A 27,073-nucleotide genomic window follows, 5' to 3' on the forward strand; every position below is an offset into this window, starting at 1 on the left:
TTCTTAGTTTAGAAGAGAATTTAGAAGGGGTGAAGGATTAGAAAATTTGCCATGAGGCTGAATTTAAATAAAAATATACTGTTTTCACCTACATTCCTCTTTTTTGGTGAGGAAGGAAGAGGGAGTAAAGCAAAGCCTGAAATATGTGTTATGCATAAATTCACATCATGCATATAAGGTATGACATTGTAAAATTCTATGGTACCTTTTGAGTCTAAAAAGGAAAAACAATAACTGTGTAAAGTATTGGGAGATATATAAATATTATTATATAATTAAATAATAGTTTTTTTTTAAACTGTTTAAAAAATTGGGGAGAATTTAGCATCCTTCTCCCACTGGTCGGTCTCTCTCTCTCTCTCTCTCTCTCTCTCTCTCTCTCTCTCTCTCACACACACACACACACACACACACACACACACAGAGAATAAAAAGATGCTCTAAGATTCTCTTCCTTTTTTTGAATGTAGCATCAAAAGCCTCCTTATTTTGAGATATTCTATAATCTAAGAGTATATACTTTCAGACAATAATCTTTGGATAGACCAGCTAGGAAAAAAATACAAGGAAGGGTGGGGAGTGGGAAAGAGAAGCAAGGAGGTTAGGGAGGCAGAGAATATGCCTCATATTTCTTCCATCTTCTTGTCATATTCAGGAGGCATGAGTCCGAAAGATGATAAATGTTTGAAAATAAATTATATAGGAGTTGGAGGAAAGACTTTTCTGTTCTGAAGAAAAGAAGTTAGCTCCATAGATCCTTCAGAAGTCTCCAGATTGGGTTTAATAAACAGAGAAAGCAGCCAATTTTGACAAACACTTAGGCCAGAAGAAAAGATAATGGGCCTAAATAATAGCAAGAACATCCTAGGCAAAGTGTAGAAAAGAAGCAGTTAACAGTAAAGGTCAGTGAACCACGAAGTGGTTGCCAACTGTGATGTCTCTAGAGGTCTTTAAAATGGGATTTGTTTCCATTTGGCCACCTCAGTTTAAATATAACCCTGTCTGGCAAAGGCAAGTTGAATCTTAAAGTGCTTTCAGTGCTAGTGTCTTAAGAATGTGGTCATTCAGAGAGAAAGCAGGACAACTGATACCTCCTTCTGCCCTGGTAGCTTCCTTTCCCATTACAAATATTAAACTGCATATTCTACAAGGAAAAAGTCCTCAAGAACATTCTTTTCAGATCATATCATCTTAAAGGAAGAAGTACTTTACACATGTGGATCCTATGATAATTTCAGGACACATCAGAAAATTCCAAGTAAATGAAATATTTGCATAAATGATGACACTATTATGATTAAGATTTTGGTATTTTCACAATGAGATTTTAATATTGAGGCATATTGGCAAACGTATTTGTATCTATCCTTATGAATTAAATATAGAAATTCTTCACTGTTAGCAATAAGTGAGAAGTGTATCAGAGATCTTGGCTCTAAAATAATAAAAGTACGCTACATTCCTAGGATGATTCAATGGAAGATTCAGTTAACCAAATTTATCTGTGATAAGAGCAATCCTACTAATCAACAGAGAAAAACATTTTTGTTGAATTGGCTATTAATGAAATAAACTTGACTCAGAAATTCTTCTGCTAGTTAATAGATACTAGTTTTTCATTATCAGTAGCTAATTTCTAACAAGTCTTAAACATAATGTGATTTTTTTCCCATTTAATCTATAGTGTTTTTTTTCAATAGCAGGGCTCAATTAACAAAGCTGACAGACTAGTACTGTAAATACCACATTCCACGAGAATATGAATGGATATAAGGTAGTGAGTTACAAGTGTTTCTTTTTTGGAAGAAACACTTAGTTAAACAGAGGAACACTCAAATTTTCAAGTGGTGAAACGATCTACATTTGTACTGAGAAAACCCAGTCACTGGGATAATGGAAAAATGATATGCACAGGAACTCATGAATGATAACATCTCTAACAATTAAAACTCTTAGGATACTTTAATACAAGGTATGATTTCTTTGGGAGTGAAAAGATTGAGTTTAACATAAAAGCCTGTCATTATGTCTTTCAATTTTTCAGACATAAAAATAGAGAGAATAAAAGGGCATTTTTAGAATATATTTAATAGATACATAAAATGCTATGAACTTTTTGCCTCCACTCAAATATCAAATGCTATTCTGTAGCTCATAGTTCTAGAGACAATTTTGGCTGTCACAACTGAAGTGGAGAGGAAGTGGGAGAGGCTGGCCAGTAGCTCTACCTCATAGGACAGAAGTCAGGGATTCTAATAAATATCCCACAATACACAAAATAACCCACCACCACCACCACAAATAATACCCTAGCTCAAAATTCCAGTGTCATAGCTGAGAAACCTTGCTGGAGGTTATTGAAAGAGTTTAAAAAAGAATTGTCCAGAATATGTACTAACAAACACTTCCAATTTATGTAAAAGTACCCTGTACAATGCCTGATATGTCACAGGAACTCAGAAAAGATGAATAACACTCTTCTTCCTTTCCTTCCTCTTCTAAGAATACCCATACTCTCCCACAAAGCACAGTTGTTAAATGGTTCTACTTATTTATTTGTCCATTAAAGAATCCAAACATCAAAAAAAAAACCAAAAAACTATCCAGCCATCTATGACAATGTGCATATTACCTGACATGGATCTCAGGGTCATCATTTTAATGATAACATTCCCTAAGTCAGCCTTTAGAAAGCATCACATCAGAATGCTTTCTTTTCCATCCTCCCTGAAAGATGTACTTAATTACCAATGGTCATTGCTTTTATTTTGTAACTACTTGTGATTTTAACCATCTGTTTCTGGATACCACAACCCTGGCAAAGCTATCAAATGACACTCATCTTAACTAATGACTTGTATTTTTCTAATCTAATCTCACATTGCAACCAGAGGGATTAAAACAAAACAAGGCAAAACAAAACTAAACTGATCATAGAACTTATGTGATTAAAATCCTTCAATATCATCCAGTGCTCTTAAAACAGAGAGCTAAATCCTTTACATGGTCTTGTGCATTATGCTCTCTGTCTTCTCAAACCATCCCCCACCCCTCCCTCATTTCCTCAACCTGGCCTCATAAACATTCTTTTGGATCTTAAGTACACCATGCTCCATCTTACCTCCAGTTCTATGCACGCCATCCCTCAAAATCTCTCCCTTCCCCTATTTAATTCTTACTCACCCTTCAGATCTTAGCTCAAAATCCAATGCTTTTTTCAAGAAATAATCAGGTCTTCTATCCTTCATAAATTTCATACATGTTCTAACTCTCAGTTTAACAAGAAGAAGCTATCAATGTTAGCTGTATGTCAGACCAAAATATTAGAAATTCTCTTAGCAAAGAAATAATTCAATATCCCAAATGTGCAAAGGTTGGAAAGTGAAGATTCAGGGGCTTTCTTAAAGCTGCTCATCAGGTAAGAAAAGAATTGGAAATTCAAGTATGTCCAGCTTTTAAAAATCTCGCTTTTCTTATTACACTGCATTTTTTTTCAAGATTTAAACCTTACTTTAATGTAATTTTTGTTCTATTTTTTTTCTCCAAATCAGTAATAAGTAATATGAATGTATGATGTGCATAGTAATACATTAAATAAACACATACATAATGATTCCACTTACATAGACATATTTCATATGTACAAAAAATTGGGAGAAGAAACAACTCATGTTATATTTTATTTTCTCTTAGCAACAATGTCAAAAAAGCCAATTCCATCTCCAACATGTGATGTGATATAATCATTTAGGACAATCACTATAAACTTTCAGAATATATAGTCAAGAAATTAAGAATTAGAATTCAAGTGTCTCCAGCTTTTAGAATCCTTGTTTTTCACTGCACATTTAAAATATGCAGTCAAGAAATTAAGTATGCATGATTTAAGTTGACTATTTAATATAAAGACACATAGGAACTCATTTTTCTCATTTGTAAGATAATTCCAAAGTAAATGATTTGTAGACTACCATTCATGAAAGTTTCAAAAATCCAGCATAGGATTCATAATTTCACATTTATTCCCAAGATATGTAAATAAAGCCAAAATTTTCATTTCTATCTAGCGATTGTGTACATGTTTTAGAGTAAAAAGCCTAAAAATGCGCCTCCTCTCTTTAACTAATAAACTAAAAAGTACAGTTGGAAATGACTACCATACACTAAGTTAACTTTTTAAAAGCACCTTTGTAAAATGGCCCATCTATCAGCTTTAATTGTGCAGTGCTCTAAATTCTCTCCTAAGAACATCGACCACACAAAATAAATGTCCTAAAGCTAACATTAACAACCATTTATGGATTTTCCTATCCTCATAAATCTGTTATAAAGCAATTATTCAGCTATATTTTGTCTTATACCTATTTTAGTATTTTCTGCAGGTGTGTTTATTTTGGCACATTATTTATCAAGTCATGAGAATTATAGTTTAAAAGCAAATTAAAGTGCTCATGGTATTTTAATCAGTTTTTGCAAACTTTGGGTATGATATTTCAAAATGTTCATTTTTCAATCTATGCAGAATCCTCTTAAAATAAAAATAATTACTTCATATTTTAAATTATTGAAATAAAGCTCAAAGGACACCAGATGCTAACATAATTCTAAAGTTTATTTATTTTAATGATTACCTGATGTTTGGAATATGCTGAAAAGATTTACTAAATCTACAAAAAATGAATGCAGTTAAAAATTATTTTTAATACTGCATAAATCTGTTGGAAAATAAAATCATGTCAAATAAATAATAAAATAGTTAATACATATGGATGAATAAAAATCCAATTTTCAATCATTTTATGTATAGAATTATCCAGAGTTTTCCATAACAAAAAGGCATCCTTAATATACTCTATATTATTCTCTTTATGATTATTGTCATTTAAATAATAAATAATTTCTATTACTTGATGTCTGAACAATTTCAGATAAAATACAGCAAGATGAAATTAATTTAGGTTTATTTCTTTTACATTCAGTGATAAACAATTTCACATAATAATTCCATGTTTTAAAATTATGTGAGCTTGTTAGCAGAGAATCTAACATTTTAAAACAGTTATCTGTAAATGACTAGGGCAAAAATGTAATTTATTTCTCTGAATATCATTCTCAGGCCGAGTGATTCAGATTTTATAGATCCACACAACTCAATTACATATTTCCATGTTGACAGCTTTATTTGATAATGTTGGCTGCTAAAGATAGTTGCTCAGTTATACATGCATATAACTGCCTCACAAGAAATCCCAATCCACTGTTACACAGAAGAATAAATCACAGTGAAGCTGAGACCATAATGGAAGGCCCGTGATGTACTATTTACTAGTGTGGTGCTGTGTAATTACTTGTCACCAAATTATCTCATGAATCAATTATTTCTTCTACCTGACTGCTCTTCTTATTTCTTCAAATATTTGCCCGGCACATACATTAAGAGAATGTTTCGAATTTTCTGTAGTAAGATCACCTGGTGAAGGCTTTTTCTTTTGATTAATTTTTACAATTTATATCAGTGCATTTGAAATAACTGAAAGTAATCCAAAACCTGTATATGAGTGAAAGAAATCTAAAAGGATATCACATCTTTAGTGATCATTTTGGTGGAAATTTTAAGTTACAAGAGCACAAGAATTTCTTTACTACTGGAAAAAAAATATGTCAAGTTATCACATGTCAAAATGATACTGGGACTCAATCAAACCAAATATTAAAAAAAACCCAGCAGGAGTGAAGCTCTGCATCCTATTTACACTACTGGATCAGAACAGTTAGGGAGGGAGCTGTTCTCACAAATCATTCTCTTGTTAAATTCTGTGGTAGGACTTCATTAAACCTCTTAGCTGATGGCATTTTACTTTCTTTCAGTCTGCTCACAAAGAACTCAGCTGGCAATACTGAAACTTGAAACTTGAAAAGTTTCCATCACATATTGAGTTTTTAATTTTTTTTTTTTGGGGGGGGTGTTTCTTTTTACAATCACAAACCTTTTTTCCTCATTCCCCCCTCTAAATTTCAGTTGAATTTTTCCAGTCATCAGCTGAACTATGAAACAACCATGAGAAGAAAATGAAGCGCACAATAAAAGCATAAAAATTCTAGGAGGGTGGCATTTTGAATTTGACTCTAGAATTCAGCATTAAGAGGAGCAATATATACAGGAGGAAGTAAGTATAGATATGTAATTACATGCATAATGTATGTATTCATGTAACTATCTTATATTCTCCACCCCATGAAGCACCTTGCCTTTCCTGATTATTGTCATCTGTCACGAAGAACCATCTCCTAAAAGATTCAGTTTGCTTATCTTGTCAGAGTCTGACAAAAGTATCACACACATAATCAAGGTTCTTAAAAACATGAAGTGAAGCTTTGGAGGTCTCCTAATATGTATTTCTTCAAAATAGTGATGAACTCATGGTTTTGTAACCAGAATCATGGATTAGAGTAAATCTCATTGAACCTGCAAAAGGCCCCTTGACACTATTAGTTTTGGCTTTGACTCAAATAACCAGGTTAATGGTCAGAAACTATGCACCATTACACTTTTCTCAAATGAGCAAGTTAAGGAAATGGTTCCAGCAAATGATTTAAATGAAGTATCCATCATTTTATTCCTTTTTATACCTAGATATCATATGAACTCCAAAATGTCATGTGACTTTTGTATAAAGATCTCATGTGCTGATAGAAAGTGAAACATGGTAAACTCTATTTATGGAAAGCACAAATTCACAAAATAAACCTTCTTTTCCTGAGTTTGTTTGTTTGTTTGTTCGAGGTGTGTGTGATGCTGGGGATTGAACCCAGGGCCTTGTGTATGTGAGGTAAGCACTCTACCAACGGAGCTATATCCCAGCCCCCAGAGTTTATTTTTTAATGAAAGTTTTTAAAAAGTTCATTCTGTACTACTGAGAGTAAAGTCTACATGAAAGCTATAATGTTTTACATTTATTTAAATACTTAAAATTTTTACTTTTATTTTACTTAAATTTTTACTTAAAATTTTAAATTTTACATTCTAAAATAATTATCTAATAGGTCCATAAAAAGTCACATGTGCATATAATATTTTCTATTATGTAACATTAATATGTATATTGATCATTTTCAAAGTTATTATTTTATATGTTAGAAAATGATCAAATTCATAGATGCAAATTTATTTTAAGGAATTACGCCTGTTGATTCATTTCAAGACCAAATTGTAAAGTAGTTATAGCTGGGCACCATCTACCCAAATTCAGTTGTTCCTCTGTAAATGTAGGGAATTGGTTCTAGGAACCTTGTGGATACCAAAATCCACATATTCTTAATTCTTTTATACAAATGGTGTACTACTTGCATGTGATAAATGAATGTCTTCCCCTGTACTTTAAATCAGTTCTAGATTATTTATAATACCTAATATTTTGTAAATGCTATGGGAATAATTGTCATACTATATTGTTGAGAATAAAGATAAGAAAAATAGTTGGTATGCATTTAGTACAGTTGAATTTCTCTTTTTGAACTTGCTTATATGGAAGGATGACTGTATTTTTAACTTCAGTGCACTCAATTGTTCTAATATTTGTATTATTTTTATGGAGTGAGGTGTGAAACATTTCAATATTATTCGTTTTGTCAGGAAATTCAGCATCATCAAACATATCCAGAGGGATAATAATTATGTTAACTGTCTGAAAGAATCATGTAAATTGTGGATCTGTTTAATTTAAAAAAGTAAATATATGATTTGGTTCTCAAATATATATTAGATTCATAGAATTAATACAAAAAAGGAATTTTAACTAAATGCAGATTTCTAATTTTATATATCACTTGTCCAGTTTTGCTAAAGTGAACTAGAAAAGACAACTGACATTTTTGAACCACAGTCACAGATATTCTGCTATAATTCGTTGAAAAATATTTATTGTGTTTCTGTAAAAACTTAGGTGGATGTATAAAAAACTCAAACCTTAATTCTTTTACACAGCTAGTTGTAGGAAGCAAGGACAAAGGCAGATATAGTAAGATTCTGACACACACAACACACATCACTGAAATGACAATTTAAGTGCCTCAGATGATGTACTAAGCATTGGATGTTTGTCAGTTCTTCAATGTCTGCTATCTATGAGAAACATTTTCACTCCCACTTGTTTTCTTTTCTTTTTATTACTGGGGATGGAACACTGGGGCACTCAACCACTGAGTCATATCCCCAGCCTTCTTTTTTTTTTTTTTTTAGAGACAGGGTCTCCCTGAGCTGCTTAGGATCTCAATGCAGAGTTGCTGAGGCTAGCTTTGAACTCACAATCCTCCTGTCTCAGCCTCCTGAAACACCATTTTACAGGTAGCCTGTTTCCAGAAGAGATTATTGTTTGAAACAGTACATTAGACAAAGAAGTTCTTCCCTCACCAACGTGGGAAGGCATCATCTAATCCAATGAAAGTCTGAATGGGAAAAGAAAAAGTGGAGGAAGGACAAATTTTCTCTCTGACCTAGAGGTGGGACATCCATCCTCCCCTGCTCTCAATCATCAGAACTCTAGGTTCTCAGATCTGTGGACTTGGACTGAATTGCACCTCCTGCTTTCCTGGTTCTCCAGCTTGCTGTGGGACTTTTCAGCACTGCTGATCATGTGAGCCCATTCTCTTAATTAACCCTTTTATATATCCTACTGGTTCTATTTCTCTAAAAGAGATGCCTCTGAGACAGTAGAACGCAAAGTGACTAAGAAGACAAAGGAAACCAAAGTGCACCCCTAAGAAGCTCATATTCAAGCAGGGTAAACAGAAATGCAATAAGGGCAGTTATAGCATCCAGAGGGTCTATGAATGAGGGACACCTCATGTGTGCTGGGATGGACAATGTCTGAAAAGTTTTCTGGAGAATGCTAATCTTCTCTGAGTCCAAGGAAAGTGTAATTAGAAAGTACAAGTGGTTCAGGCAGGGTTTGGGGCATTTTAGGGGCAACATAACAAAAAGAACTAAGTTACAGGGTAGTACATGCGTGAAACAAAATTGAAAATATAGTGTATTAGATTGAAGGGAGAAGTGAGAGAGGAGGCTAGCACCAGTACATATTGTGGATCTTATGTATAGAGAGGGAACCATGACCAAGTTTTATGGAAGGAACTACTATAACTAGATTGTGTTTTAGACAGATGTGTCTGTTATGGACAATAGATACAGCAAGATAAAAGCTAATTGGTTAGAGGTTAGCACTTTACAGACAGATGACAAAGATGTGAATAGGTGGAATGGTAAGAAGGGGAGAGAGCTAGTAAGAGCTCACAATAGTGAAAAGCCAAAAGAAGTGGGACTCTGTGGCAATTAGGAGTAGGACATGGGAAAAGCAGGAGAGTAAAGGATGACTCCCCTCCTCACACTGTCTGCTGGATATGTCTCTGCAGGCTGCACTACCGACAACCAAAATGGAGGTTTTGCAAAATTTAGCTTTGAATGTCTAGTCTGATCTTATCTTCACTGCATCACTACTACACTCTGTGAATTATACTTACAGCCTGGTTTAGAAGGGACTTAGCATACACACCTTTGACAGTTGCTTCTTGTTTTACTGAAAGCTATAATTACTCTTCAATTCCTAGTTCATTGGGATACTTAACAGGGGTCAATCATAAACTGTGGCACCCCAAATATTTCAGCAAAGCTCCCTGTTTGAAGCATGTAGTTCACTACTAGCAAGGAAAGAAGCTCGAGGAAACATTCCATTAGTAGCAATTAAGTCAGCCAAAAGACAGCCCAGGTCTTTTTTCTGCCTTTGTGTCTCCCTCATTTCATGTCAATCTCATACTTTAAGGCTCAGCCTTCCAGCAGCTGTCACTGGCTAATCAATCCTAATGAGCAAGTGCTTTGCTCATTCATTATATGCTTGGCATAAATACTTATGGGAAGCATAAGACAAAATAGCAATTCTACAGAGTAGAACAGAATGCACGTCCTTTTGATGACTCATTTTAACATTCTTACCATAGGTCAACAATAAATTTAAAGAGTTAACAATATAATTCAAACCATATTTAATAGTTTAAAAACAGGTGATGAAACTGAGAGAATGGAGTAATTTCACATCAAGGGAATAAAAATTGGCAAGCACTATTTAGAGAAGGGCTGAGATTTCACAGAAATCCCATCCATCTGATCACAGAGCATGAACCGGCTTGGCAATGTTTGGCACTTGACTTTTCTTTCTTTTTTTTTTAAAACACAGCTTGCAGAAAGGGCAGAAAAACAACCATTCCTTGACCTTCAAAGAATAACTGGTCCCTGTGAGAAGTCTAGTGAGGAGTGTAGTGGGGGGTGAACGGAGATCTAAATGTATGGCTTCCTTTGTCTAGTGGCCCAGTATTCAGGCCTCCAGGGAAACAGGAGGACTAAATGTCTTTTAGTTCCTTTTGTAAGAGAGATGAACAAAAATGAGATTAGATTTTCCTAATGGTCCAACTCAGGGAGATAAAAGGTGATTGCCTAGGAAATGGCTGGTGGGTGGAAGTCGGGTTCAGTTCAGTTTCCTGTGACGGATGGGACATGGCGATGAGAACATGATCATTCTGGTGATAGAGTCACAAATTCACTTTGGGAATAAAATTGTGACAGTAATAAGAGCTGCTTTATCTGTGAAGCTGCAAAGAGAGTGGAAAGATTAATAACGCCATCTAGTTTGCCCTTTTTAAGAAATGAGTTGCTGAAGCAAAGACTCATAAGGAATGTTTGAGGCTGAGGATAAAATTGGAAATGGAAGAAACTCAAAGTTGAAACTGTGTGGCTTTCTCTGCTATATTTCTTTGGGGATAGCACTCCCCAGAAAAGAAGTGATTTAAAAAGCCATCCATAGGATTGCTATTATGAGTAAATAATTTGTAAATTTTATGGGGTTTGTTATTAGTAATAATAAACAGAATAATGTTTCTTCCTTTATTTTTTGAAGTATTTTGAGATTGTATTCTCTATCCTTTTCCTCAAATCTATCTTTAAGAAAAGAAAAAAAGCACTCACTTTTTAAATTAACCATGAATGGATCCTGAAATAGCAAACTAATTTGACTATCCTGATTCCAAGAAGAAACTTGAGGCCCACATGACAAGCATCTAATAAAGAACTAATGGGTTTAGATTAAGACAGTAAAATAATATAAAACAAACCTGCAACCGGACTCAAACACCAATGGGAAGCATAAATTTTAGCAGGTTCAATTACACAATGTTTAAAACCTTGGCAGGGTGCCTCTATGCATCTATTTTGTTCTGGTTAGATTTTTATGTTTTATAGGTATGTCACAACCTATAAAATTGTTATAAATACTACAATAAATATCTTTTTCCTTAAAACATGGGAGTTATTAGGCAATACGAAACACTAGTTCAAAAAATAAGTCATTCCTACCAAGCCAGCAATCCTAACACTTGTCCATTCGTGACACCAGAATTCAAATATAACAATAGAACAAATCAAAATTGTGGTGTGATATGTCTGTAAAAAGTTACCTCATTTTGTTTGTAAATTTTAGGTTCATAAAAAGAATGCTTGAGGGTGTGCAAGATGTTATACATCTGAAAGGAAAACAGTTGCAGACAAACATTAAGTATAAATAAAATAACTGATGGTTAAATGATGGCTTACATTTATAGGCAGTCAATATTTGATAAGTCTAACAAATGAGTAAGCATAAACATTTCTGGTGTAATTAGTCCAAAATGGCATTTTATTTTTCTTTTCTTTTCTTTTCTCTTTTTGTTTTGTTTGGTACTGAACCCAAGGGTGCTGTACCACTGACCTACATACCCAGCCCTTTATTTTTGAAATTTGGAAACAGTCTCTTGCTAAGTGGTTGCCCATGTTGGTCTCAAACTTTGGATCCTCATTGCCTCAGCTCCCCAGTAGCTGGGATTGCAACACTGTGCCCAACTATTCCACTGTGCTTATTTGTTGTGTAATGAAGGTTATTCTTCTTCAATAGGTCAAATTACTCTAGACCTTTGAGTTTCATTCTAATAATGAGATTCAGAGACATACCAAAATTGATATGCAGGTTAAAGGCACTGGGATATTTTTATTGGCTAAATATTTTCAGAGGCCAGTGGAAATATATCTTTACTCTGAAACTACCTAGTATCACCAAATTTTATTACAATTTGCCTATTTTCAAAGTAAAATAAAAATCTTTTATATTAAATAGTCAATATTTTGATTTGTTTCAGATATTTGAGTTTGGTACTTTGCTCTGTGCGAAGAAGTAACCCAGACATTGATGTGCTACTAAGAGAGTATGATCTCATATTGCTCCCATGTTTTGGAGTGGTTAATTGAAGTTTCCAAATGGCTATGAAGATGAGTAATCAGTTTTTGAAGATAGTTACTCATGGATAATCTTCTTACTAGTCTCTGAATCATAAGAAAATGCACCTGTTTTATAGGAAGATAGATTGAGTGTTTGAGAACCTTAGAAATTGGAAAACAAGAAATAATGAAATAAAATTGAGGTCAAATGATTTCTGCTGAATGTTTTCCCACAACAATAATATACCACTGCATATAAAATGCAATTTTTAAATGATCTCTATTCCCAAATAGCCATAATTTTCATTATTGAGTTATTTTGTAAAACTTTAATGAGTCTACCACTATTTTAACAAAACTAGCAAAATCCAGCATATTTACTACAAAAGTCAATATTGACTTTTAACATGGAAATGCAATGATTTGTATTTGAGAAGAGTTTTTAATAATTGTTTGCACAATAAATTGTCATGTATATGTTAGTATTTCAGATTTCTCATTTGCAATAGCGGAAGAACTATTAGAATGAGCTACTAGAACTATCTAGAATTAACTCAGAATTAGCATTTTTGTTACTCAATAATTATTAAAATCAAGCAATAGAACTATCAAAAATAAAAACACTCATATGAGTACTGTGCTCCTTATTTATAAATCATTTACTCATAATAGACAATATGTTAAATATTAATATATAAATAATTTAACTCCTATAAAAATGCTGTGATATTGTATTACTATACCCATTTTACATAGGGGGAAACCAATTCCTCAGTCACATACTTCTGAGTCACATAGTAGTAAACAGTACAAGAAGGATCCAACTAAATCCAGTCTGATGCTAATGTCAATGCTCTTAGCAACCATTCTTTATAGCAATTCTACTACATCTGGAAAGTCCCAAACTACAAAGAAATGTTTTAAAGTCCTTCATTCTTTCTGTCAGTTTATCTTATAACTCCTCATGCATGGGATTTGTGAACTTGCTTGCTTAAAAACAAAAATCAAAACAAATTTCTGTGTCCTAACCCAGATCTTTGGAAAGAGATTCTCCAGAGGCCATGTCTGATAATCCGCATACTTAACAAGAAACTTCAGATAATTTAGGAAATTCTGTCTGGTCCTAGATTTTACTGTGCTCTCTTTCTCCTCCCCCCATCTCTGCCCCTTTGGTATTAGGGATTGAACCTAGGGGTACTCTTCCACTGAGGTACATCCCTATTCCTTTTTATTTTTTATTTTGAGACAGGATCTCCCTAAGTTGCCCAGGCTGTGCTCAAACTTAAATCCGTCTGCATCAGCCTCCAAAGTCATTGGGATTACAGGTGTCATGAACCTTGTTCCCTTTATTTTCTTAATAAATTTTATTTCATATATTTAAAATATAAAACATGATATGCTGAGATACATATAGATAATAAATTGGGTCCCCTTCTTTGTTCTTTTGAACACAGATTTCCAGGCAGCATTGATCATAAATGGTGAGCGCCTCAATTTTGAGCCACAGGTACTTATTGCAGGCACCCAGGATCAGAGCTTTTAGCAGCTGCTAGAGTTTCCCGATTCCCTGTGCTGTTTCCACCACTCAAGCAGTATTTTTTAGACAAAGTGCCTACTAGATGTGTAGTACAAATCCAAGCACTGTGAAGAGTACCCACGTTTAAAGACCAAGGAAAAGCTAGGCCTAAGAAAAGAATACTTAAGTGTATCTTTACAGACAAGCATCTACAGAAGAGAAATTAGAACAAGATATAGTCCATGCTTGTGCAATTATGTCAAAATGGATTCTACTGTCATGTATAACTAAAAAGAACCAATAAGAAAGAGAAATGATTCTCAAATCAAGGATCTTTTAAAGATGTTGAAATTAATTACTTCTGTAATGGGGGGGGTGAAAATCAAATAACCACCCTTATTTAAGATAATTTTCCCCATAAGTTCTATCTTCAGCATATAGTTTTATTGCCTTAACTCAATTCTCTGAATTAAGTACTCACTGGATAAGGGGTAAGGGGGTAGAAATTTATTTTTAAACATATACTTACTCCAATAGTGTCTCTTTAAAAATGAACCACATATAAAACAAAGAAATAAAAACCAAATTCTCTACTGAATTTCTTATTGTAATTGTTTCCTGCTACCAGAGGGTTTCACTTGTGATGTAGTTTCCTTTGTAGTCACTAATATTTTCTACATTCTTCTCAAAGGAAGAAACAAGACCTAACTTCTCAGGTTTCCTTTGAATGCTTTTTCTTAGTTATCTTTTGCAGTTGGGAGTCATGTTACTTTCTCTAACATACTGTGTACATTATTCTAACATGTTAAAGACATTTTAGCAGTGATGCTAATGTGCATATTCTATTTTAATATTGAATCAAATAATATATTCTAAACTATATACAGATCCTTCATAAGTTTATAGCTAAATTCAGTTGAAATGAGAGCATCTGCATTCATCAAGTAGTTTCTGGATTTGATCATTTGTACCCAATTTCAACTGAAATCCAGGCTTAGGGAGCAAGCATTCCATATGGATATCTTAAGGCTGAATTAGCTTTGGAGCTGAGTTTAAAATTGCAGGAGGAAACTCTATTTTGATTTCAATGTCTGCTGCATGCATAGCAGAATGGCTATTATTTATAAAACATCAGGATACCAAGGTATGAAAACTTTAAAACATAAAGTGAAACATATTTCACTGACTGATGTGATAGACAATCAAGCTCCCTGTCACAATTGCCTAGAGACAGACACACCTTTTAATGTCCTATATTCATCCTGGCTACTTTTACTCCCTCTGAAGGGCTTTTGAACTTGGATTTGACATCTCTTAAATTTATGCTTTCTCTAAATGGAAAGGGGTTTTCTTTTCTTACAGTCTTAGCCTCACGTAGAGTTCAAGTCTAACTTAGATTAAAGAGAAGTAGTCTAGGCCTTAGAAATTCAATGTTTGTTCTTGATCTTTTTTTTTTCTTTTGTTTTTATGAGGTTGAGCTAAAAACCCCAAAGTGGGACATAATGGCTTTAGAGACAGGAAGGAAATATTCTTTATTCTTTCTTCTAGTGTAAAAAGCCCACAAGGCTCTTTTGTAGAAAGCCCGCAGTAGAAGCACTCCCTCAAAAGCCACCTTTTTCTTCTTAATAGCCTCTGAAGAGACAGTGTTGAGAAAGATGACAGCACCAGGCATTGCTAATGTTAGGCCCAGAAACAAGCTAAGTGGTTTATGGCCAAAACCCTTGTTTACTACAGTCGCTTGTCAAAATAGGGAATTTTTTCCACCAATAAAATGTTTTAAAGGTCATTGCCTCTCAAATTGCACAATAAACAAGTCATCACCAGAAAGGGGAAAAAAATGTGGGAAATAATAATTTTGACGTCAGAGACAAAGGAGGAAAGTAATGATGAGGAAATGCCTGTATTGTGGATACCACAGAGGTGACAGAAACGTCTCTGATTTTAAAACTTGAAGTCTGCTGGGTGCAGTGGCACATGTCTGTAAAACATCTCAGTGGCTCAGGAGGCTGAAGTGAGAGGGTTGCAAATTCAAAGCCACCCTCAGCAATTTAGCAAGGCCCTACGCAACTTAGGGAAAACCTGTCTCAAAAAAATTTTTTTAATATTTATTTACTTTTTTTTTTAGTTTTCGGTGGACACAACATCTTTGTTTGTATGTGGTGCTGAGGATCGAACCCCGGGCTGCACGCATGCCAGGCGAGTGCACTACCTCTTGAGCCACATCCCCAGCCCCTCAAAATTTTTTTAAAAAAAAATCTGGGCATGTAGATCAGTGGTGAAGCGCTCCTGGGATCAATCTCTGGTACCAAAACATCTAAATAAACCAAGTAACCAAAATAACCATTAAAAAACAAACAAACAAACAACAACAACAACAAAAAAAAAACTTGAAGCCTTTAAAGCCCTATCCACCAAATAATAAGGAATGAAATTGACCAAATTATATTGTTATGTTGTGTTCACATAGGAGTATAGAAATATGTAACAATGAATTCCACTGTTATGTATAATTATAATGCACAATAAATACGTAGGTACAAAAAACAGCAAAAATAATAAATCTTTATAAAAATTAGCAAAGTACAAATGCAAATCATTCATCCAACAAATATTGAATGTCTGTTAGATCACAGGAACTATGTGCTCAGAATAAAGATGGCGAAGTCCCTATTGTACAGATGGATCTTACATTCTAAAGGGCAATAGATCCATCCATGTTTATGCTATAAATTGCATAGACCCTTGAAAGCACATCATCTGAAGTAATGAAGATGTGTTTTCCTCCAAAGACAATGTTTTCACAGCAATAGCTGTCATGTAATTAACGATTAGAAATATACTATGTTTAAGGACCCAGAGAATAAAACACCATCTTCTCTGACCCAAGATAGAACTCTTCATAATTTCAAAAATGTAATTCATTCTTCTTTAATAAACACTTACATAATATATAATAGTGCCCATAGGTAAAGCAATGCTTTCTTAAATATGTTTGACATAAAATTCTATTCAAAATCAACATCCTATTTCACATGATAAAACAACCACAATGACGAGCTCCCCGGTGCCTACCTTGAACAGTCAGAGTGGCTGATGCTTCAGCTTTTCCAACCATATTTTCTGCAACACAAGTATATGATCCCATGTCACCAGCCATCACCTTCAGAATTTACAAGGTATGATCATCTCGGATTTCATATCTAATATTGCAGCAAAAACAGCATGGTTAAGGATTTTGTTCTTGAATGATCCCATTTTTACACTATGATGTATCCAGACATCAAATCACATGCAATAATCCCTTCAGTAATTCAAAACAAAATTGAGGATGTGATGTTCCTCTAAGTTAGCAGGCAGAAGAAATGAGCTTGTTTCCACGTGTATATGAACTAACATTAAAATATTTTCTTAAAAATAACATTTTTGAGTAAAGTTAACATTTATACATCTATTTCCTCAAGCTGTGGTACTCACACTAAAATTAAATGGCATTGAAAATTAATTAAATTTTTATCATGTGCTGGACTTTAAATGATCTATAGATTTTACCTTCTTAAATTCTTATAACAATTTTATAAGATAAGTATTAACCTTATCTTCATTTTGTAGGTGAGGAAACTGAGAAACAGGAAAGTAAGGTTACTTGGCCTTGGTCCTCAGGGAATTTCAGGGCAGAGCTAAAATTTTGAACCCAGATAGTCTTCTAGAGTTCACTTGATTTGTCTAGACTTCCCTGCCCTTAAAAATAGGGATTCTTGATATAAAATTTTCTCATATAAAATTTTCCTGAGTTATATTGTCTGATACGGTTTATATATTGATAGACCAGATACTTCCCACACTCCAAGTAAATCCCCTATTCATATTCCCAACTTACTAACAATTAGACATCACATTTCAAGGGACCCTAATATTTAATATGTTCAATAATTCTTTTCTTCTCTTAATATAATCCTCCTCCTCCTTCTACCCCAATCTGCCTATCTTCCTTCATCAACTCTCTATTTCTAACTAGTCGTCCAGTTTGCCACTGTAGTCTCAGAAATTTCTCTCCACTCTGTACATTATCTCCATCTCTCCAGGCTAAACAATATACAACTCTGATTTGTTCAATCAAATAATGGTGTCCCTATAACCGGCTTCTCCTCATAGTAATGGAACATACATCATGCTAACAAAATTATGTTATTCTAAAAACTAATCCTGCTCATAATAATATTTCTCAACTCATCAATGTCATACAATATGATGTGAGATTTATTATTACACAAAGCCCCTGATGATATGTCCCCAGTATTTCCAATATGATATCCATTACTTCTCACCATATATATTATGTGCTAGTGATGCTCAACTTTCTACCATTCAAAATATGTGGTGTTCTTTCTTACATTTGTGTCTATGTTGTAAGGATCTTCTGTCTGGAACACAGGACTCTTTTTTTTTCTTGCTTATCATATTGGTACCTATTTTTGAAGACTGTGCTTATCTGTCCTATTCCATGGGTATTCTCCTTATTCTTTCTCCCTACAGTTGCATAGGTCTGCCTTTACGTCACGAAAGGGAATAATGAGGTTATTCCATATCTACCCATAAAGGTGTCTTTTTGCAAGCTCCTCAAGAGCAGATGCCCTCTCTATGCCAATGTTGTAACCCCAACACCTAGCAGGCATTCAATGCGTGCATGCTGACAGCTAACTGGCAAACTCAAATGCTTTATTCCACCGTCTCATTCCCCAAAGCTTGGTATTTCCTGAATCACTGCTCCTAGCCAATTTAAGTCCTTATCAGACACTAAGAAACTTCGAACTCTTCTACCATTCATTAGTGACACATAGCTGAGGAAAGCAAAGTCTGATTTTTAATTGGTTCATAATTCTATCATTATTGCTATATGTTTCTTCCTTTTCCTACCTGGCCATATATAAGAAGTTGGTATTAAATGTGATTTGGCTGAGCAGGAAAGAAACTGTCTATAGAATACCATGTTTTACTAGGGAAAACCAGGGTCACAAAAATATAATCCAACCCCAGAGGAAATCTGGAAACCTCCTGGTTCAAAGTATCTCTAGTATTCTATTCTGGCTCCTGATCAAGGAGTCTACAGATGCTCCTCAACCTTTGACAGGGATGTGTCTTTGTAGACCTATCATAAATTGAAATACCAAGAGTACAAAACTGCATTTTGTTCACCTAGCCCACTGAAGACCCCACATGGCAACACAGTACACTGTAGAGTATTGGTTCTTTCTCCTCCTGGTTACAAAGCCAACTGAAAGCTATGGCTCACCACTGCAGCTAGCTTAGAGTATCACACCACATATCACCAGCCTGGGAAAGATCCAGATTTGAAGTATGGTGTCTACAGAGTGAATATAGCTTTCATACTGTCTTAAAGTAGAACATTTTAAATCAAACCTTAGCAGTCAAAGACCATCTATAGAGTTAACCATCTATCGGCACCTAGAGTCTGATGAGAAACAGAAATTCTAAGTCGATGAATCACATCATTAAATTCTGATCTGTACCTGGATTTGGGCAACTCTCCATCATCTTTCCTCCATTGGACTGTAGGCACAGGGTCTCCTTGGGCCTCACACTTAAATTCTGCACTGTCATCCACGGTCACTGCCAAGTTACTAGGTCTCTTCACAAAGGATGGTCTCTCTAAAATTAGAAAGAGCCATCTCAAGATAAAACACTTCAGATGTTCAGTGAGAAAAGATTTATAATTCAAAATATTGTTTAGAAAATTACTTCGCATAATTTCCAAGTTGTAGAGACTACTCCCCATCTTTAATATTTCCTTCTACTTCTTTTTCCACATCTTTGGCTATTTTATATCAGGTCACTTCACTTCTCTTTCTACCCCCAAAACAATGATATAAGAATATTTCTTTCTTATATAAAGATCATTTGTATTTTGATTAAATATTATTTTATTCTCCCTTGTACAAAAATATAATAATGATAAAAATAATGATGATAATAAGAAGAAGGCTGTACAGTAGTAAGAAGATTTGATACAATGGCACTTACCTAAAACAGTGAGCTCTGCTACTTCACTCTCACGTTCCCCGACCATATTGGTCCCAACACAAACATATTTGCCAGCATCACTTTTACGGGTGTAAGTAATCATTAGCTTTCCTCCTCGTATCTTAAAAAAAGAAAAAGTTTGACATATATACCATTAAAAGAATTTTAGCTATGGTTTTGTGGCAGGTCTTCATAAATGAATTCCACTCAAAGCTATATACCAAAGCCTAGTTATATCAAACAGCTGGTGTTTACTGTTTGCTATATTTATAGGTAGTAACTTTAAACAGAGTAAATTCCAAAAATATAATATAAAAGGAAAACATGTTGCATTACCTACATTTCTTGTAAAATTTTTATATTCTAACTATGCTTGTGTTTCAAATAAACCAAGTTCTTTCCTATAAATTAATTAACTGAAAACCACAAAGACAGTGCTTGAATAACTTGATTAGCAAGTGTAAGAAAGAAAAAGGAGTCTTACTATCATATTATACATGTAATATGTAAATGTATTTATGTAATAATTGATTTCAGGAAAGAATATTCTAATATTGTTGTATGTGTAAAAAAAAATTCTCTAGTAAGTTTTCCAGAGTTTTCTTAAAGAAATATATCTTATTTTCCAAAATGTAGTAAAATCTGCCATTTTCTAAATATATATGTGTGTGTGTGTGTGTGTGTGTGTGTGCGCGCATGCACGCACATATTTATTTTTTTCAAATATATTTATATATATGTAGATGTACATGTAGCTCTCTCCCAAGCAGCTTCTTGGTAACTTTAGAGGCACAGATTGAACAGATCCCAATCAATCACTTGGAAAGTCATGTTCAGGTATAGTCTTGAACATTAATTGAATAATTACAAATATAAATAAATATCCAGTTCAAAAAGTAGACTGAAGTCAAATATGAATTAAGATTGGGATGCAGAAATTGGACTGGATTTACTTAATGTAATTTATTTAATGCAACGCACTTTCAATTAGGGAGTTGAGTTCAGTTACCCATGAATATCTATAATGTCCCAAATTTTACAAGGATAACTTCTAAAATGTTTATTCATGAAGGTTTTAATCTCACATTTGCTTATTTATGGTGAGCAGATTAAACAAAGGAAAAAAGAAACAGAAACAATGAAGGATGAAAGAAGAGAGGGAGAGAGGGTAGAAGAAAGGAAACGTTCAAGCACTTTTTTCATTATGCCTAATAGAGTTTATTTAAATCTCTATAAAAGTTTTACTATTTTGGAATGTCTGAGTTATTTCAATGTAGAAAATCAAACTAAATATTCTGGTTGTATAAGAACAAACCAAATATTAACAGAGAGGTTTTCATTTCTGTTGTTTTAAAATTTAGTATTTTTTCAATAGTTGTATAAACAAATGATGAGATGCTCTAAGGTTCTACTGTAAATATCATCCTGGTATTTTTTCTTTGCATTGTTCATTCTCTAACTTTCATATCTGAAATAATACCTGCATACAATAATCATGAGATGTGTTGACTAGAAACTACTATTATAGGTAAAATCTAGTTATTTATCCAATTTGATATAGTTTATAAAGGTTTATATATGTTAAAATATACCAAAGTTTCCTTATCCATTCATCTACTGAAGGGCATTTAGGTTGGTTCCACAATTTCACTATTGTAAATTGTTCTGCTATAAACATTGATATGGCTATGTCCCTGTAGTATGCTCTTTTTAAGTCCTTTGGGTAAAGACCGAGGAGTGGGAAAGCTGGGTGGAATGATGGTTCCATTCCAAGTTTTCCAAGGAATCTCCATACTGCTTTCCTGATTGGCTGCTGCAATTTGCAGTCCCACCAGCAATGTATAAGTGTGCCTTTTCCCCAACATCCTCACCAACACTTATTGTTGTTTGTATTCTTAATAGCTGCCATTCTGACTGGAGTGAGATGAAATCTTAGTTTGATTTGCATTTCTATAATTGCTAGAGATGTTGAACATTTTCTCATACATTTGTTGATTGATTGTATATCCTCTTCTGAGAAGTGTCTGTTCAGTTTCTTGGCCCCTTTATTGATTGGGTTTGATTTTTTGTTGTTAAGGTTTTTGAGTTTTCTTTATATACCCTAGAGACTAGTGCTCTGTCTGATGTGTGGAACATTACTCAGCATTAAAAGAGAATAAAATCATGGCATTTGAAGGTAAATGGACAAAGTTGGAGAATTTCAAGTGAATCAGGCCAATCCTAAAAAACCAAAAGCCAAATGTTTTCTTTGATGTGAGGATGCTTGTTAGAGTCTGTAAACAAGTCAGGATGGCACCTGGCATTTTGCCAGAGGGAGTGTTTGTGAAGTAACGCCATCGAGCCATTAAGTGTGGAGATTCCTTATTGGTTGACTGCTGTATCTAGTTTATGTTAATTAAGATAAGCTGTGTGGAATGTATAAATACCTCTGTTGTCCTACAATAAACGGCTCCCACTCCTGCTGTATCAATGTACACAAGTTGTTCGTCACCCCCCCCGCCCTGGTTATTTTGCTGCAGCTGGACTGCAGCAGATGCTGATTCATAATGGTGATGGGGTAGGAGGAGCATGGAGGAATGGAAGAACTTTAGATAGGGCAAAGGGGAGGAAGGGGAAAGAAAGCCTTAAAGGGGTAGGAATGATGGTGGAATGAATTAGACATCATTACCTTAAGTACATGTATGAAGACACCAACGGTGTGAAAATACTTTGTGTTCAGTGACTTGAGAAATCGTGCTCTATATGTGCATTATGAAAGGAATTGCATTCTGCCATCATGTATAACAAATTACAATAAACAATTAAAAAATAAATGTTAAAATATACAATTATAATTTCATTGCTTCCATATGTATTTAAATTTTTGAATAAATCAGGGAAGAAAATATATATCACACTAAAAAGAAAAAAAATCTCCCAGAGCTAATTATTATCCATGTTTTGTGATCTTTCTTTTTAGCTTTCTCTCCGCATGTATGTGTGTGCATGTATATGTGTGTGTGTGTGTGTGTGTGTGTGTATATATATATATATATATATATATATATATATACTCATACATATATAAGTATTCACAAATGTAGTATATGCACACAGGCAATAAGATATGCATAAACATATATACATATGAACATATGTACATATTAAAATTCTACTTTACTAAAATAGAATCATGTGGTCTTCTGTGACCTGAATTTTCAATGAAAATGAGGAGACTTTTACATTTTGATTGCTAAAATATAGAACAGTTATTCAGCATTAATTTAAATGGCTACATAGTATTCATTGTATGGTTTTACATATTTTGTCAAATTTTTCCCCTACTGATAGATATTTAAAATGTTCCCATGTTTCCTCTCATAAATAGCACTGAAATCAGCATCAGCATTACATGTCTGTGTGTTTCTTATGCATCTGCAATCATCTCAGAAAATCTTGAAGTAGGATTCTTAAATAAAATGAAAACCCAGCTTGAGACTCTTGGTTCTTGGTGCTACCTATTTTGTTTCAGGAGATGCTTTTGGTGTAAACATATCATTTTAAATATTGGTCTTTAGTGAAATCCCACAGTTAGAATGGCAGCAAATGTGTTATAATACCCTCATTTCTCACTAAAGGGATCAGCAGCTCAGCAAACTGCAACCTTACCTCCCACTCACCTCCACTGTGTTCATCATTACAACATGTTCTAATTGTGCTTTTAAATGTCAGATTTTCCTTCCTGACTGTGAATTACAAGGCAGAGGAGCATATCTAATTCCTCTTCATAGCCTCAGAACCTGTCACCATGCCTAGTAAACAGTCAGAATTTTCTGGGAGGAAAGTGACTTGTCTGATGTCACATAACAAGTTGGAACAGGGCTAAGATTCTAGGCAAGATATGGGTCTCTGGTTATGTGAGTTGGACAGATGAAAATACATGCACAGCCCACAATCCTGTTATCATCATTACTCTTTAATAAATTTGAGTTTAATAAACTTGAATGCTTGAGAGTCAGAACAATTTGAGTATCATAAAATCAAGACCTTCCAACGAAGACCCACTATCACCTTTCATCATATACTTACTTTGTAACACATGAACATTTCTAAATATTCTGAAGAAACAAACTTATTATAGCTAAAAGAAGAGTGAAAAACCCCAGTACTGAAAGAGAACGTAATTGATCTGAGATGTGGTCCTAGATGTACTTTTTTAAATATTTTTTTTTAGTTATAGTTGGACACAATACTTTTATTTTATTTATTTATATTTATGTGGTGCTGAGAATCAATCCAGCACCTCTCATGTTCTAGGCAAGCACTCCCCTGCTGAGCTACAACCCCAGCCCCTAGATGTACTTTTTTGGTTCTGTATTTTGGACAACACATTCAGCTTCCTTCTCAGCCTCAGAATCTAACCTTGAATGTCCTGGTATGTTTATTTAGGAAACTGATTAATTTCAGAAAGAATTACACAATAATAGATAAAAGAGATAGGAAAAACAGAGGAAACAAATGGTTTAAACATTATTTTTGTTCTTAAAATCAATAAGTCAAGGTATTTTATCTAAAATCAAATGCAAGGCTTTGGGAATAATTTTAAAACCTATTTAAGTGTATGTTTTAAACATATGTAGAAAATGAGAGCCAAAACATAATAACATATAAATAATTTTCAACAGTAGAGATTTATTTCTAAGCTTTTATATAATATAGTACTAATTTACTTTTATAATTTTTAAATACTTGGCAATGTCTAGTCTTGCTTATGCACACATGGGAATAACATTATTATTATAATACAGCCCAATGCTATTATATTTTAAAGGAATTCTTATAAATGGAGGAGGAGAATTTTGTTAGTAGGAGTTAAGAGAGGATTGCCTGGAGATTCTCAAGACATGGAACAATTCCAATTGTGAGATGAATGGTAGGAAACAATAATGAGATGAACCAAAACTCAAAGAGAGCTAAGAAATCCAAAAGACTTTGTAGTACACACCCTGTTATTACAGTCCTGACTGTAATAACTCAGCTCAATTATGGAAAAACTTGATAATTCATTTGACAAGGAGGCATGCTTTGGGAACACATATTGGTGTTTTCAGTATTTAATATAAATAGAAAAAACTGTTTCTATTTTTTATATAAATTTGCTTTACAGTTATCATTTACAATTGAATTGTATCTAGTATATAAATTAAAAGTAACCCACTAGAGCCAGGTGTTTTGGTGTACGCCTGTAATCCCAGCAGGTAAGGAGGCTGAGGCAGGAGAATCTGGAGTTCAAAGCCAGCCTCAGCAAAAGTGAGGTGCTAAACAACTCCCTGAGACCCTGTCTCTAAATAAAATACAAAATAGGACTGAGGATGTGGCTCGATAATCAAGTGCCCCTGAGTTCAACCCTCAGTAACCCCCCCCCCAAAAAAAAACTAATCCACTAGGCTTTCTACAAATATTTTCTCTATCTTTTGTAAGTATACAAATACTAATAATATGTACCATTTAAACAATTTTTTTAAGAAATATTCTTTGATGAGTCAAGTATCTTGAGAAGTTTTTTTTATTCTTAGTAGCATAGAACTAAATGGATAAACATCATGACTGCAATGCATATATAATTTACATACTGATGCAAAAAAATCTTCCAAACTTATAAAAGCTTTAAAAATATAAAACATTTTAAATTTAAAAAATGTATTTTCTTACATCAATAACAACGATTTTAGCTGTCAATGACTGAAAAACATCAACCAAATTGCACCTTTGATTTTCCACTTACGGTATTCTTCATTAATATTTTCTAAGATAGTACTATATATACAAAAATTATATAAGATATTTAAAACATTTTTAAATCCCAGACAATCTTTCAATACACACAGAGATACGTACATATAGACAAAACAAAAAATATCTACCAGTTATAATAATTGTATATTATACTATGCACTTGATTGATTCAAGAGATTAGTGCTCTATCTGATGTGTGAAGGATAAAAATTGCTCCTAGGATTTGGGCTCTCTGTTCACCTCACAGATTGTTTCTTTTGCTGAGAAGAAACTTTTTAGTTTGATTCCATCCCATTTATTGATTTTTGGTTTTAAGTCTTGCGCTATAGGAGTTTTATTAAGGAAGTTGGGTCCTAATCCCCCATGATGAAGATTAGGGCCTACTTTTTCTTCTATTAGATGCAGAGTCTCTCTGGTCTAATTCCTAGATCCTTGATCCATTTTGAGTTGAGTTTTGTGCATGGTGAGAGATAGGGGTTTAATTTCATTTTGTTGCATATGGATTTCCAGTTTACCCAGCACCATTTGTTGAGGATGCTATCTTTTCTTCAGTGCATGTCTTTGGCACCTTTGTCTAATATAAGATAATTGTAATTTTGTGGGTTAGTCTCTGTGTCCTCTATTCTGTACCACTGGTCTACCAGTCTGTGTTGGTGCCAATACCATGCTGTTTTTGTTACTACTGCTCTGTAATATAGTTTAAGGTCTGGTATAGCCACCTGCTTCACTCTTCCAGTTAAGGATTGCTTTAGTTATTCTGGATCTCTTATTTTTCCAGATGAATTTCATGATTGCTTTTTCTATTTCTATGAGGAATGACACTGGGATTTTGATCAAAATCTCATTAAATCTCTATAGTGCTTTTGGTAGTATGGTCATTTTGATAATATTAATTTTGCCTATCCAAGAGCATTTCCATTTTCTAAGGTCTTCTCTGATTTCTCTCTTTAGGGTTCTGTAGTTTTCATTGTATAGATCTTTCACCTCCCTCACACATTAGATAGAGCACTAATCTCTAAGATATATAAAGAACTAAAAAAGCTAAGCATGAAAAAAACCCCGAATAACCCAATCAACAAATGGGCCAAGGACCTGAACAGACACATCTCAGAAGAGGACATACAATCAATCAACAAATATATGAAAAAATGCTCATCATCTCTAGCAATCAGAGAAATGCAAATCAAAATTACTCTAAGATATCATCTCACTCCAGTCAGAATGGCAGCTACTATGAAGACAAACAACAATAAGTGTTGGAGAGGATGTGGGGAAAAAGGCACACTCATTCATTGCTGGTGGGACTGCAAATTGGTGCAGCCAATATGGAAAGCAATATGGAGTTTTCTTGGAAATCTGGGAATGGAACCACCATTTGACCCAGCTATCCCTCTCCTCGGACTATACCTAAAGGACTTAAAAACAGCGTACTACAGGGATACAGCTACATC

General features: G+C 34.0%; 1 pseudogene; it reads right to left on the bottom strand.

Moving 5' to 3' along the window:
- The window catches only part of LOC144252700 (roundabout homolog 1-like), a 145,775-nt pseudogene that overhangs the window by 86,494 nt on the left and 32,208 nt on the right, over positions 1 to 27,073 (bottom strand).

Source organism: Urocitellus parryii, unplaced genomic scaffold, assembly GCF_045843805.1.
Source record: "Urocitellus parryii isolate mUroPar1 unplaced genomic scaffold, mUroPar1.hap1 Scaffold_53, whole genome shotgun sequence".
Lineage (NCBI taxonomy): Eukaryota > Metazoa > Chordata > Mammalia > Rodentia > Sciuridae > Urocitellus > Urocitellus parryii.